Source organism: Setaria viridis, chromosome 5 (genome assembly GCF_005286985.2).
Source record: "Setaria viridis chromosome 5, Setaria_viridis_v4.0, whole genome shotgun sequence".
NCBI lineage: Eukaryota > Viridiplantae > Streptophyta > Magnoliopsida > Poales > Poaceae > Setaria > Setaria viridis.
Genome location: NC_048267.2, coordinates 14392573 through 14403363, shown reverse-complemented (window position 1 = coordinate 14403363; position 10791 = coordinate 14392573). Strand labels below are relative to the sequence as shown.

The following is a 10791-nucleotide window of genomic DNA, read 5'->3' as shown; positions in this document are numbered from 1 at the left end:
GATAGGATAGACAAATATCCCATCAACAATCATTTAGCTTGTGGATCCAAACACCCTTGGCTAAAATTTAGCTTGCTAACCTTTAGTTGGCTAAAAAAGTCTCTAAACTTTAGCAAGCTAAACTTTAGATGGCTGGATCCAAACAAGGCCCTACTCATATGATGATTGACATGTCCCAGAGGATCTGTCTATGAGGACTAAGCTTTTTAGACCCTCACTAGTCTAATCAATCCAAGGTTTAGGGGCTATGCCTAATGAGTGCCCATGTCGGCGGATCTCGTTGACCCAAAACTGTGGTCTATAGGTAGAAATGTACTAATGACCCTTAAATTGATTATTCTAATAAGTTTAAGGCTCGGAGGCTACACCCTATAGGTGCGCACCAGCTCATGCACACCATAGATTCTTTCAAGTCAAATGAAGACTCATCATTATTAAATCCTTAAACATATTGCACCAATCTATCCAAGGCTTAGGGGCTTGACAAGCATACACCCCCCCCAACCCTCAGGAAGGGCACAACAAGCTAACAAGGTGAATTGGGCAAACTATGCAAAGAAAGGTAGAGGGTGCAGCTCTATCGGACTCAATTATAATCCAATTATGGTTTCTACATTGTAGCTGATTAGGCGACTTGCCATGTAACTGTACCCCCTTGGATTATATAAGGGGGTAGTGGTACCCCTCTAAGGGGATGTTTGGCAGTACTCCACTCCAAGAAAATTAGCTCCACTCCATCAACTCCAAAAAACTTGCAGCCAAACACGTCTAGCTCCACCAACTCCAGCTCCAGAAAAAAGGTGGAGCTAGGAGTCACATCCACGTTTTTAGTGGAGTACCTCAAGGGGTGCTCCAAAAACTCCAGTTTCAGACCTCCTCATGGAGCTGTAGGGTAATTATCCACCATGCCACTGATTACACACATACCGCTTTGTGAAACAAAACAAAACACCTTTGATTCCCGTCGCCCCCTCCCATCCTCTCCTCCGTCGGCCACCAAGTCTCGCTAGGCTCCGCCCCTCTCCGACCCAAAATGGCTCCGTGCACCCGCGCCACGGCTCCCCGCCCCCCTCCCACACCCGTTCCGGCACCACGCCCGCCCCCACCCCCACCCGCAGCACGGCGATGCCGCCAGGGGCTCCCTGTGCTGCCTTCGGGAGGTTAGAGGAGGAGCTCTAGGAGGGCCCCGGTGCTGCTGCCCGCCCCCCTCTTATGGTCGTTCCGGTGCCCCCCGCCTGCGGCACGGCAACGCCGCCAGGGGCTCCCCACGCCGCCTCCGGGAGGCCAGAGGAGGAGCTCCAGGAGGGCCCCGGCGCTGCTACCACACCCAGATCCGTCGCCAAGTGGCCGGGCGGCCTCCCACGAGCCCGGGCTGAAAAGGGCGGCGCGAGATGGCTTGCCGCTGGCCCAGAAGGCAAGGGCGATGCTGGCTGCTTCATCCCTATCCCCTCCCGCTCCCTTGTGCTCTCCGGTGCCAAGGTATAATTTTTCTGGCGCAGTTCGTCATCGTTCGCAAGGCAAGCGCGAGTAGAGGAAGGGAAGGGGGAAAATAGGAGACTGAGATGTGGGACCATTCACAAAGGGTAAAATAGATTATTCACAACAAGTCCTTAGGTTTCTGGAGCTGGAACACTACAACTAGCCAAACACGTACAACAAGTCCATATTTTTGTGGAGTTGGTGGAGTGGAGCTGCAAAAGGATGGAGTTGGTGGAGTGGAGCTATATTTTTTGGAGTGGAGTGTTGCCAAACACCCCCTAAATCCCTATGTTTTGCATCTCGTGTTACCATTAGGTTACACATCATGAACAATCTACTACTTAGGGATACCTCTCAGTGGACAAATGTAGACAAATATTTTTATTTTTATATATAATAATAAAACTATAAATTAAAATATATTTTAATATATATATAAACATTTCTCAAGAAATAAAAAACTATATAGAAATAATTTCACCAATAAATAGATATTAGTGATTTTGGTACTAACCTATGGTACTAACAATGTTTGCGAGTATACAAGATTTTAGTTGCACGGAAGCAAGGTGATAAACTTGGGTGACCAAACAACTCAAACAAGGTCAAGAGCACATGTTCAAGACCCTAGAAGACCTTAAAGCCACCCAAGACATTGTAAAGAAAAATTAGGACAAAGACACACAAAGACATGAAGCGAATCCTGCTGAAACAGTGCATCATCGTAATCACCGAATAATACCATGATGTATGGTGAAGTTCACCCAATCAATTGGTGTTAGCAGGGCCAAGGAAGCGTGCATTGTGTGCACCGAATCATACAATATCAACAGTAAAGGCTCACCGGACCATCCTATGCACTAGCTTGGTTGCTCTTGGTTTGAAGTTAACATGCATCACTGGATGATTTGGTGTGCATAGTGAGGGGCATAGGATGAATCAGTGTGATCTATTTGATTTGAAGTCAACATGCATCACCTGATGATTCGATGTGCACAGTAAGGGAGCATAGGATGAATTGATGTGATCAGCTTGCTTTGAAGTTAACATGCATCACTAGATGATTCCATGTTGATAGGGATCATTAAAAGAAAGGTCCTTTGGATGGCTCGATCTTGACGTAGTAAGTTCATAACAAGGATAACTAGCTTTGTACCTGACAAAGGTTTAGATGTGACTAAGTGACGGAGAGAGAGGCACCAAAGTAGAACTTGGACTCAATCTCTGAACAACCACATAAGAACAATCCATGGAAGCTTTCTACCTGCCAAGGTTGGATGCGACTAAGTGACGGGGTGAGAGACACCGAAACCTTGAAGATTTCAACTAGATCACCGAAGACCACAGAAGCAAAACTGGGACTAATCCACACAAAAGGCTCGGAAGCCTAGAGCATGAACTAGGGGACCCTAGAGGAATCTCTTCACAAGTCCACAGAGAATAGGGAAGGACAAGGGTGTGCAAGGCACTCAGCAGCTCGGTTGCGAAACCATATAAGCTAACAATTCATATTGATCAAAGTTGTGTTTTTAGTATAGTACATAGGGGGTATTTATACTAGGAACAACCCTCCTAGATGGGTGTGGGATAAGTAAGAACTGAATTCACCAGTCACCATGTTGTGTGGTGAAAGATCAACTAGTGGAAGCATTCATGGAGACTCCTTCGGTTCACACGCGTCTTATCAGCTTCTACGCAATCTTCAGTAAAATGGCCATAACTTTGTAGTTGGGAAGTCCAAATGATGCTCTGTTTATTGCGTTGGAAACTAGACTTGATGAAGTCTCCAACCATGTGTATTATGGCCCTCGTCTCTTCCTAAGATGGTACAAACTTGGACATGAAGTTGAGGCATCTGTTATGTAACTGTAAGTTTTGTGTGCGTAAGCCTGCTCAGCTTGGACAGCAGTCTTGGTGTCCTCCGTGTAACCTTTTGCATCCTTCATGTAACTCAGTGGAGAAGCCTATTATGTAAACCTGAGTACAAGGAGAGTACAAGACTTAGGCACCTCTTGAAATGTTACTCAGACAGGAAAGCATTCTTAGCACGGCTGCGCATAACTGGTCCTTTGTACGCACAGGCTTGTGTATCCGATTTGTGGTCTTGTGTAACCAGTGGTGTAACCGGCATTACTGATGCATTCGGGTTATGTATGGCTACAATGTCATCATCAAGTGTGCACAGTGAGGGATCATAGGATGAATCGATGTAATTGGCTTGGCTCAAGATCAGCTCAGTTTCAGCTATGAAAGAAATGAATGCAACACCAAATCATACGATTCTTGAGTGAAGACATCATTGGATCAATTGGTGGTCGATATGAGAGGAGAAGCAACGTCACTTGGGATCACCGGATGAAGCGGTGATAGCCAAGGTAGGGCACCAAATCATACGGTGTCAACAGGGCTTGGGAGTTAGTGGCTCAATAGCTAGTTCCCAGACCGTCATAGGATGATTTAGTGCATGGGTCTATGCATCACTAACTCAGGCAATGATCATAGTAAATGTGTCCGTTGGAGTAACTACTAGTTCTTGGTTTTGGGGCTATAAATACCCCCATTGCCTAGCCTTTGTAAGTGTGTTAGAGCTTGGAGAAGCTATAGGTTTGGTTTCCACACATACACAAGTATTCTATTCACCAAAGTGCTCAAGAGAAGATTAAGATAATTAGCATAAGTCTTAGATCTTGATTAGTGCTAGTTTAGGTCTATTAGCGTATTGCTTTAGGGATTAGTCTAGACTTAGGCGAGGTTTGCACACCTCTTTGTCATTATTTGTGTGCACTAAGAGTTGTAAATTCAAGGCTTGTAAGTCTTACAAGACCCTCCAACCACGTTTATGGAGTGGCTGCCGGTGCATGTGATAGAGACGAGAGGCCCTAGACATTTTACCAAAGCTCTACCTAGTGAAGATGGCGAGGAGCATATGGAGAGGCTAGGCGAAGATCCACTTGCGTGTGGGGAAGACCCGTCGGCTATCCACGGAGTCACTTGATTGGGGAGCGTATACCCTTGTGTAGGCATTTCCTTGAGATGGGCTCCAACAACAAGGACTAGTGGAAAGCTTTGTCTTCCAATACCTCAGTAAAAATCAATGTGTTGCCGTATCAGGGAGTTTGTATTCTCTACCCATTTACATTCCGTCTTTCCTTTTGCACTATACTTTCCACATTTACCTTTTCCTAGAATTGCCCTGTGTAGTTTATTGGAACTTTTGGTGCAAAACTATTTTGCAGTAGAGATAGCAACACATATAAAAAGCTAGTGCACATCTAGATACAATTTGGAATAAATTTTTTATATGTGCTTGGAGCCTTAGTTTTTAGCCCTCCCTCTTAAGGTATCACAGTCCCTTTGCATTGGTCATTAAAAATAGAGATAACTTTTAAATAGTTTCAATGGAAATCATTAGCATATCAAAATTAGGAGAAATTGTATTTTTCATCCATCCAGCATTGCAAAAGTATGACATTCATCCCTCATATTTCAGTTGGTGCAAATCAACACCTTAACTAACTAAACCGGTGCATTTATCTTCCCCACCTTAGTTTAAGGTTTAGTGAAATCTATTGGCGATTTATGCTATCTAATCATCTGATTAATCCCTGCTAAGTGATGAGTAATATTTGAGGATGAAAAATACACTTTTTCTTAAAATTATTATCATTAATTATTAGTTATGGAAATAACTTTTGAATAGTTTCTACGATGTACTAGCATTATTGATATTAAAAGTAATATTATTTGTCATGAGCGATAACTTTTTGATAGTTTCACATGGTCCTTTATCCTTCGTGTGTACGGATAGGATCGGATATTTCCGAATATGAATGTCAAACCGGGTAGAGAAAACTAATGAAAAATGGATTCAGATATATCCATTTTAGTACACATTGAATATAAAAATGAATATATCTATATTATTAATGTTTTAGTGGACATAAATATTGGATAATTCGGTTATCCATATTAGGTATGTAGCCCATGATTGAAAACTGACTGATTTCAATACCTAGGACTAGGATACACGGCCATTATTTATTTGTATGAAAGGTACCCGAGTCCCGACCCGCCAAAAGAAGACTAGTGCATTAACTGATTGGGAATCGATGCATATACACCTGCTCACGCCCAAACAAAGAATAAATCGAGCAACGGAGCATAACGGGAAGCAACAGTATGATGGGCGGCGGCCATGGCCGCTCGAAGAATCCAGGCTCGGCGGCGGCCATTCTGCTTGTCGTGCTACTCGTAAACCTCGCCATCTCCACACGCTGTAAGCACCATGCATCTCAAGACGAGTGTTTTTGAAATTTCTAGTCTATCTGGTCGCTAATTCACCCGGTGTGTTCCTCGCAGGCACGAGGCAGCAGCTGCTGAGTGTTGCCGGAGGAGGGAGTAGCGGAGGGACGGCAGCAGCCGCGGCTGGGCACGTAGACGGATACGGGAGCAAGATCTACCTGATATTCTGTCAAAAGTCGAAATGTGTCGGTGTCGCCGGCCACGATTACACCTGCTATTGTTGCTTGAATTATCGGAAGCCGGTGTGCTGGATGACGATGGAAGACTGCCGGAGCACCTGCCCGGTGTGCGACCCCAAGTGCCACCCGCCGCTGCCGCTGGCGGCGCGCGCCGCGTCCCGCGCTCACCCACCAATGGTGTCGCCGGTCGCCGACGATGATTATGGGAGGGTGTCATCCTTGGTTGGTCGCTAAAGCAGAATCGAGACGCATAGATGCAGTTGCCTGTTGTGCCCGGCTAATAATTAACCGTGTGCAATGAGATTCACTAGGAAGAATGGCGCGCTACGACGCGCCCGCTCCAAAGCAACGTGCTTCCTATTTTTTTGTCTGAATGTTAAACATGGTGAATGAGTCAAATCAAGTAGGCTACACTGGGAAGATATGATGAGGTAGTACTTTGGGTTTTATCATATTAGAACATGAATGCAAAGGCAAGAATCAGATTCTTTCATATTGCAGTATGAGTAAAGCACTTTGGTTGAGAGGAGAAACACATTGAAATTGAAGCAACAAAAGAATCAGGGGAAGGAATTTCCTCATCATAATATTTTGCCTAGCTTATACGCATACATGGTTGGCATGCGTAAGAATTGAGGCCCTATTAAAGAAGCTGTCTATCCTGCATACCTAAAGTTCTGACATTGGTAGCGCAGTGATGTTATTAATAAAGGAAACATAAATTTCAGGAAACAAACCACGTATATATTGCAATCACTAAGATCTTTAACCGTTTCAAAAATGGTTTCTAATAGATTTTTAATTTTGTATAAGCACATGATATGTGCTACCGGTCCACCACTGCTCGTAATAGCTGTCCACCAATATCTCCCAACTCAACAATAAATTGGCAGTTTACGCCCCTTCATGTCTTAGGGCTGAAGGATGAACGTCCCATTCCGGAATTCAATACCTGTATATATAATTTAGGAGTTACACATTACATGCTGTCGCTTGATAAACATATTCAAGTTGGATTGGCAGTAGAAGGTTAACCTTGATTTTGTAGCTTTGACCAAACAACTGGACCAGATACAACAATTTCCTCTTGGGAATGACCTTTCTTCAAAGAGGTACATCCAAGATACCACCAAGACTGGTTTCCTCGTGCATTAAGACTGCACGAAATAACACTTCCTTCATATTGATATGGTGGCTGCTGGTCACATGCTAATATGAAAGTTTGTGAAATCAAAAATTAAGAAAAGTGAGAAAGCATAGACCTGCAATGCAGCTTGAAGGAAATGGTAACTCCCTATGCATAGTTTGTTATTTCTTTGTTATGCCGTGCCCTTAAGAGGAAAACTTTGTGTTGTATTGATGCATTGTTATGGTTGTTGAAGAATTAGCATCTTGACCTGTGTTGGCACAGCACAATGGCAAATTATTGGAACAACTGTTATACAAAGGTAGGAGTATGAAATTAGCACACAGTATCAAATTTGACCACAAAAGGTAGAGAATCCATGAACCAGTCAATGAGGTCATAGTTACGTTGCAAGCAATTGAACATTAGTGCATTTAATTTGCTAGTTAATTTGGATTTCACAAAGAATAAATATATAACTTTGATATGGTGTTAAAAACAGTAGAAATCAGCAACCTCATGGTTGCATGTCCATAAAAAAGGAAAATAAGTAAGGATCCCAACTCCTCATTTGTGGTGATGACTCGGTCTGAAAGAGCATGTATTCTTAAACAAAGAACCTGCAATTTCACCTTGCAAAGCCTGAATTGGTACTTATTGTTGGTTGTTTTGTTAGATTAAACTATAAAGAGGTAATGTGTAAAAAAAGCTTAAGCCATTTTTATAAGCAGAAACATCTGACACCTTGCAATTCTTAAAAAAAAATCTTTTAGTCCTTTAGAAACTATTGATTACTGCACGTAGAAAGAGAAAAAACATCAATTGATTTATTCATGACCATGGATAGCCGCAATTTGAACATCAATGAAATGAAGCTATAACTCCACAAGTGCAACACCTAACCTCGCTGGATCACTACTGACCAAGATTCATGAAGGGCTTCACGTCCTCAATGCCTGCAAATACAGCTGCACTGGTGAGGATTCAGAGAAGGACTCTTACCACTCTGTATACCCAGCCATGGATACTAATAAAATTTTGTGGACAACTTCAAGAGAAGGACTCTTACCACTCTGTATACCCAGCCATGGATACTAATAAAATTTTGTGGACAACTTCATTAGGGAAAAAAAGAACATGCGGGCAGCAACTATGTATAGTATGCAGAAAAGCTCAGAACTTACTCAAGAATGCTATTGTAACCATCACTCGCTAATTTTGGAGAGGAGCTTTGAAATCAGGGAAAACGATTACTACATATAAATGAAATCAGATCAGCACAGAGAGAGAGGGGCACTCACCCACCATCGCTGTTCTTCGGCGACGTCCCTCTCATCTTGCTGCCGGTAGAGATATGAAAGTTGGTTCCCTAATGTAATCGTATACATTTCAAAACCCGTGTGCGTGAGCCCGGTTATGGCCCGCGTTGTAAACAAACTATGATATTTTTTTCCTCTTAATTGAATGATACGCAGTTCTACAGAAAGTTAGGGTTTGTCTTACCTCAAATAGAGAAGGGGAGAAGGAAGATAGGGCAGTGGGGAAACTAGCGCGGAGTAGAGGGGCTGCGATCTGAACTGTCGCCGGCCTTTTCACCTCGCGGGAGACGAGGCGGTGAGGAATAGCGCCAGATGCGAAAGGGGAGGCGCGAGAGGACGGCAGTGCCATGGGGTCGTCGTCGAGGAAAGCCGAAGGGGAAGGACACGGATAAACAGGCCGCCGTCGATTTCGTGGCGAGGCACCGACGACGCACACGGCGGCCCAAGCCCAGCAGGTTCAAGGGCTAACGCCAAGGCAGGCTGCAGCAACATCAAAGAGGGCACATCCCCCTCAAAAAAAAATTCAAAGAGGGCGCACGACCTGGGCCGAAGCGGGAAAAAATGACGTGCCCACGCTACTGGGACACGCGTCGGCTACCGATACGGTTAAAACGCAGAGTGTGTGTATATATACATAAATGCCCGTGCGATTGCTACGGTTTCTTACCTGCTCCCATTAGCTCCTAGTTCGCTTGCTTCACTTCCTAATTTGGTTTAGGTTGTTTCATAATATTTGTATACATCTCCGATGATAATAAGCGAACAACTCCTTTAAATTATACATAGCCTATTTGAACGGTAGAATCTCAAACTTTATACATATGTAATGTTTCCTACATCTGGTTCAAACATGCATTAAAATATCTGGTACGATTCAGTACTAATGCAACTCCTATCTTAGCTTTTATGAATATGCAAGTTATTATGAACGTAAGAGATTGTCCACAAAAGTTTCAACCTATAAAAAGAAAAAAACTGCAAGGCTAAAATAAATGCACAGTCCTTGATTATAATATACTCAACAATTCATGCCTAAGTGTATACACCCTGACAGCCTGACATCATAGCCTAGTTGCTCCAAAAAACATGAGCAACCAACCAACCAATGCAAGTATCCTTGTACAATTTGCTCCTCATAATATAGTCAATAACGACTAAATATTTTACCTACAAATTAATTTTCAGATTCAGATAGTAAAGGTATAGCAGTGGACCTACTATCTTCCAGCTGAAAATTTTAAAATATAAGGACAAATCATATTTAAGATTTGATTGTCCATCAATTGGGCTAAAATCCTTCATAACAAAAAACCATAATTATTGTTAGGCATCTGAGAAAGGGCGATGTACTAAGACGAACACAAATAGTAGAAGAGAAGGTATTGCACCTGAGTAACCATGAAGTGTGCCCCAAGAAGTACCACAGTATCCGAGTGACCCACGATAAGCTCCTCAATAATATTATAAACTAAGTGGAGCAAGAAGATCCCTCTTATCATTAATTTACCTCTCTTATCATTAATTCTTGTGACTTAAAAAGTACCCGTATAGATCAATAGCGACGTGCTCTGGTGGATTTTTCCTCGTCATCCTACGCATATGGTTCCCAATTGTGGATTGCCCTCCTAGTGATGCAGCAGTGGGCAGTGGAGCTTCTTACTGAGGTTGAAGCGGTAGCCCTTCTGGCAGGCGGCGGTGAGTGTTGCTGACGAAGACGACATTAGCTAGCGCTGCCTCTGGTTGAGGACTATTGTTGGGCATGCGAGCAAATCCACACTGGTGGGTGGTGGCATACATCACTATAGCCATGCGAGATCTGTTGCACGTCATGGGAGAGCTCCTCCACCACTATGTTATGCCTGTGACGCCTCCCTCGCTGGGATTAACTTCAAGTTCCAGCAAAGGGTGACGGTGATGCGACACGCCGCCACTGCGGGAGTCCCAGTGCCACCGCCGGGAAAGCCGCCAGTCCACCCTCGTTGGAAGCCGCGGCACCCCCATCCCCCATGTGAGTGGTGTAGTTGCGCCAGGACCACCCCTCAGGCCCGGCACCGGCGATGCCCACGCTGGCCACGCTGCTCCACCAAGCGCTAGACTACTGCTCCATCCCCACCCTTGCGCTTAGCGGCCATTACGAAAAGCTGAGGGATTGTTTTGCAAATCATCAACGAACTACAGCAGTTTAACTCCTAGGACTACGGGTTGATTAAAAAAAAGTTGAGAGACTTTTTTACAAAATAACCACGACGGTCGGAAGAAACAACCATAGTTTATATTAAGTATAGATATAGATTTAAGTATGGAATAAATAGAATTGGCAAACGGAAGTGGGGAGTGGCCGTAGTTTAGGAACAGAATAAATGAAATTGGCAAAGAAAAGTTGGAA

General features: G+C 43.8%; 1 long non-coding RNA gene across 1 annotated transcript; it reads right to left on the bottom strand.

The window, feature by feature from the left end:
* Positions 1–6529: 6529 nt before the first annotated feature.
* Positions 6530–9051, bottom strand: LOC117858648 (uncharacterized). The gene is made up of 5 exons (XR_004641013.2): positions 8590–9051; positions 8388–8455; positions 7990–8042; positions 6996–7357; positions 6530–6912 (listed from the first exon to the last, which is right to left on the bottom strand). It is a non-coding gene; the product is annotated as an uncharacterized lncRNA (long non-coding RNA).
* Between the last annotated feature and the right edge of the window lie 1740 nt (positions 9052–10791).